This window comes from Giraffa tippelskirchi, chromosome 11 (assembly GCF_054371585.1).
Source record: "Giraffa tippelskirchi isolate mGirTip1 chromosome 11, T2T-mGirTip1v1.2.pri, whole genome shotgun sequence".
Taxonomy (NCBI): domain Eukaryota; kingdom Metazoa; phylum Chordata; class Mammalia; order Artiodactyla; family Giraffidae; genus Giraffa; species Giraffa tippelskirchi.
In genome coordinates this window covers 127,419,068-127,424,205 of record NC_137285.1, presented here as the reverse complement: position 1 = coordinate 127,424,205, position 5,138 = coordinate 127,419,068, and positions in this window count along the sequence as shown.

The following is a 5,138-nucleotide window of genomic DNA, read 5'->3' as shown; positions in this document are numbered from 1 at the left end:
CCCTAATCGTTTGAGTCAGTCTCTCAGCATCCTGTTGCCTTTGTCTGCGAGTTTTATTATTCCTGTCATTTCTCACTCCCACCTCCTAGAGAATGGGCTTCCTACCAAATGATTTAGCTCTCTGCCAGGGCTCAGCAAGCTATTTAGGCAGGTCTATCAAATAATTATACTTTTTTTTTTTTCCTTTTTCTTTCTTTCTTTTTTGCTTGAACCAGAATCACTCTGGTTCAATCACTCTGGAGAAGTGGGAGGAGAGTTTGGAATAGGTCTTTTGACTACAAGTCCCAGGTTCTGCAACCCACTCTCTGGGCATCGTTTTCCCCATCTGTGAAATGGGTTCCTGATAGACTTTTCTCTTGAGAAGGTTGTGAAGAGGACACGAGGTGTGGGTGTGAGAGGAAAGTTGTGTGTAAACTTTAAAGTGTTGCCTAGACCTGATTATGCAGTGGAATCCTCTGGATTTTTTTTTTGTTGTTGTTTTTAAACCTTGAAAACTACCATCACATGCACACACACACACAATATATAGTGAAAATTAGAAACTTATGTAAAATACTAAAGTAAAACTCTGGAACCTTCCCTGGTGGCTCAGCTGATAAAGAGTCCATCTGCAATGCAGGAGACCCAGGTTCAATCCCCTTCCAGGTCATGAGGATCCCCTGGAGAAGGAAACGGCAAACTACTCCAGTATTCTTGCCTGGAGAATTCCAAAGACAGAGGAGCCTGGAGGGCTATAGTACATGGGGTCTCAAAGAGTAGGACACGACTGAAAGACTTTCTCTTCTCTTCAAAACTCTAGTATGTTTGAAAAAAACAAGATTTCTGGGGCTTTTTTGTGTTTGGTGAAGGTTTGTGCTTGATGCCACACAGAAAGCTGGCCAGCTAGCCTTCTTCAGTCTCTTTCCTAGGAGTTCCCAGACCCTCAGTTAGAAGGAGGCTCTGGATCTCTGACTCACGTTTCTGCTGGGAAAGCAGGCTCAGAGAGGTGGGACTTGCCCTCCCATAGCCAGTGGGGCTGCTGTTGGGGTGGGTGAGGCAGGGCACAAACTTAGTCACCTGGCGGAAGTCAGAGCAGAGTTGGGTCCCTGTCAGGGTGCTGGAGAGGAAGAGGTGGATCCTCACTGTAGACTCCTGCCTGTTCAGGTCTATCAATGCACACACCTGCCACCTAAGGGATGGGGAGGGAAGCAGGAGGAAGGAGGGTCCTGTTGCACAACTGAAAGTCTCAAGAGTTGGTTTCTTACTGAACTTGCTGTGCAGCCTTAGGAAAAAATCCCTTAACCTCTCTGAGCCTCCACTTAACCCTCAATAAAATGGACATATTTTTAATTTTTTGGATGTGCGTTGATAACCAGTTATGTGCCAGGCACCCAGCTTGGGTGCTAGGGACCCTTTGGAGAGCAAATGTAGGCACAGTTCTTGCCCTCAGTGTAAAGTGGAAGCTGGAAAAATAAACAGAAAATCAACGTGATGAGTGTCACTCTGGAGGGAAGATGAGGTGAGCACGGAGGAGGTGCACCTAACCTTACCTAGAGTGGGATGGCAGAGGTGGTCAAGGGAGGTAACTCAGAGGAGGTGGCAGGGACACTGAGAGGGGAAGGATGAGGGGGAGGTAATGGGGCTGACAGGTGTGAAGACAGGGGAGCATTCATGGCCCCCTCCCCTGTTCCTTCAAGCATCTTCCTTTAGAACATGTAGGCAAAGGGAAGTTCTCCATAGTCCCTCCTGAGGAGTCTGTTCCAAACCTAAACCACACTCCCTCCAAGCACTCCTCTTGGTCCCCACGCCCTACGAGTCTGCGCAGACGCAGATTTTACCGGCAGGTGGGGCCAGTCAGGAGAATTACAGTGTTTGTGTGTGGGGAGACTATTTTTAAAGCTTGAGCTAAGTATGACTTTGTCCACAGTCTGTGGGAAGCGCTAAAAAGCTACGCCTTCCCAGGGCCCCTGTGTTCCAGACTGGATTCTCGCCTGTTCTCGTCAGACTGCTCTCACCTGCACCCACCCAGTGCCTGCCCTCCCCCCAGCCTCCTCAGTTCCCTGCTTGTAAGCCCCTGGGTCTGGAGGAAAGGCCCGGAGGGAAGGAGATGGCCCCTTTGCAGGGGGGTGGGTCTAGGTGTTTACGCTCCCAGTTCCCAGCTGCCACTGTGGAGAGATGAGGGTGAGAGGTAGGTCTGTCTGGGGACCTGCAGGTCACTTGTCTGGGCTGTGAGGGGAGTGCAAGGCTGAGGGGAGACAGGCCAAGCCTGCTGGGTGGCTGTGAGACAAAAATATAACAAGAGATGATGAGCTCATGTGCAGACCTCATAAACTTTAAAATATGGGGCACATGTGTTTCCTTTCAGCTGTGCCTCTCTGCCTGGTCCCTACGGACTGACCATCCTCAAGGAGACTCTGGATGTCTGGCTTTGTCATTGGTGTCTTTGCCTCTTCGGCTGCTCAGGTATCATGGCTAGGTTAGCCATTCTTCCACTAGGAAAGCCAGAGGGGTGGAGGAGGGACCCCAGGGCTGGTGTGTGTGTGTGTGGGGGGAACCCAGCCTGTGACTTGCTTGTTTTGGTTATCTACTGCCATGTAGGGCTTCCCTGGTAGCTCAACTGGTAAAGAATCTGCCTGCAATGCAGGAGACCTGGGTTCGATCCCTGGGTTGGGAAGATCCCCTGGAGAAGAGAAAGGCTACCTACTCCAGTAGTCTGGCCTGGAGAATTCCATGCACTGTATATAGTCCACGGGGTCTCAAAGAGTCAGACATGACTGAGCAACTTTCACTTTCACTGCCGTGTAAGAAACCACTCCAATGTATAATGGCTCAGTACGGCAGTCAGTTGCATTTCATATCACTTATTATATGGAACTTACTATATGCCAGGCACTATCTATGTACATTGACTTACTTATTTCCCATAACAACCCTTTGAGGTGACTAGTATCTCCATTTTATGGAAATATGGGAAATGTGGAAACTGAGGCTCAGAGAGAAGCTGAGTGGCTTGGCCCAGTTCACTCAGCTGTAAGTAACAGAGCTGCCCTTGATTGCAGGCAGCTTCTTTTTAGAGCCTGTGCCATAACCACTGGTTATGCTGCCCTAAGGAACACTTGCGTCACTGACTTAACTTCATTAGAGAACTTAGCTTTTTTCAGCCCAAAGTAGGGCTTTGTGTCCTTTGCCAGAGCAAGGGGGCCGATGTCTTGAATTATTAACTCAGTTTTGGAAAAGTTGCTGCCTCTAAGAATCAACTAATTAGAAAATTTTTCTTGTCTTGACACTTCTGTCCTCAAAGCAGTTTCTCTTTTGCTGTCCTTCTGTACCTTTCCTATATTTAATAACTATATATATAAATATATATGTTACATATACAAATGTGTATACATCAAGAAACATAAATGTATGCTTGTGTTCCTAATCTAGAATATGTTGACAGATGGGTATGCCAAATAAAATAATAAATAGCTTTTGGAATTACATTGTAAACACAGGAAGAATTTCCCACCCAGCTCAATAAACAGAATAATCTCCATAAATACAACCACTGGGACTTAAATAAATACAAGAGAAGAATAAACACAGGGCATGTGACTTAACCAGATGGCTATTTGCTGTTGCCAGATGTTGAGCTATGGACCGACATAAGGTACTGACGTGAAGAGCAGTGATCATTGCAATGAGCTACCTGTGTGCAATGGCACTGTGTGTATTGGGCAGTAGTGGGCATTTTCCCTTTGTGAATATCAGCCACTGGTGAGGCTGTCATGGATGAACATTAGGTGCTGATGTATATCAGTTATCAATGGACGTTTGCTCCCTGGTGAAATTAGCTGTCACAGAACTTTGAGCATCAATGGGCAAGACCTTGTTAGCCTATGATGACGTCTAATGTCTTGGTGGACATGAGGTACAAGAGAGGTAGGTCTCTGCTCCCCACATGCCTGGCACTCTCGTCCAGAGACACATCCTATGAGCTGGTTTGGAGGCAGTTGATGAGTGATGGTATCTCCATACCCTCTCCGAGAGGTCAACCACTTGGTGATGACAATTTGGGAAAATCAGGGGGTGGTATGATAACACTCATGGAGGGAAATTACTGGATTTTCAAGATCTAAGCACAGCAGGACTGGCTTCAATGCGCAATGGGAACTTAGAAGGGCTCCATGCTTGGTTTAAGACTCTGCTCTTGCCATCTTGAATTCTTAATTATTTTTAGTTCAGTCGCTCAGTCTTGTCCGACTCTTTACGACCCCATGAACTGCAGCACGCCAGGCCTCCCTGTCCATCACCAACTCCTGGAGTCCACCCAAACCCACGTCCATCGAGTCAGTGATGCCATCCAACCATCTCATCCTCTGTCGTCCCCTTCTCCTCCTGCCCTCAATCTTTCCCAGCATCAGGGTCTTAATAATTTTGAACAAAAGACCCTACGTTTTCATTTTACCCTAGGTTCCACCAAGTCTATAGCCAGGCCTGAAGCACAGAATCCTGGTCAGGTGGCCCTGTCACCTGGCATGTAACCTTGGGCTGCTCCTCTCCGAGCCTCCATTTTCTATCTGTAAAATGGGGCCAGGAGGGGAAGCATTTTATCTTTGGCTTCTCATGCTCTGCAGTGCAGGAGACCCAGTTCGTTATCTAGGTTGGGAAGATTCCCTGGAGAAGAGGATGGCTACCCACTCCAGTATTCTTGCCTAGAGAATCCCATGGACATAGGAGGCTGGTGGGTTACAGTCCATGGGGTCGCAAAGAGTTGGACACAACAGAGTGAGTAACATTTTCATGCTCTAGAATCCATGGTCTGATTAGAGTTGCATAACTCCACCCCCTCTTTTTCTTCCAGGAAAAATAAATGGAGTCCTAGTGTTTATTGGTTTCTCAGAGCACCTCTGCCCTCTCTGACATGTGTGACCTGCACAGTTGACCTGGACACTGAGGTAGGACAGCCGGGAATGCCAGACTCGCCATCTGACAGATGAAGCCAGGAGCAGGATAGTTTCCTCAGCTGTGTATGGTGACAGTAATGCCCAGGGCAGTTATGGGGAGGAAAGGATCGCATGTACACCATGTCCAAGGACACGTGACCAGGAAATCACAACTGAATTATTAATGAAGTGCAGTGACATGTTTGTGACCTGGCCTGTGCTATGATGACA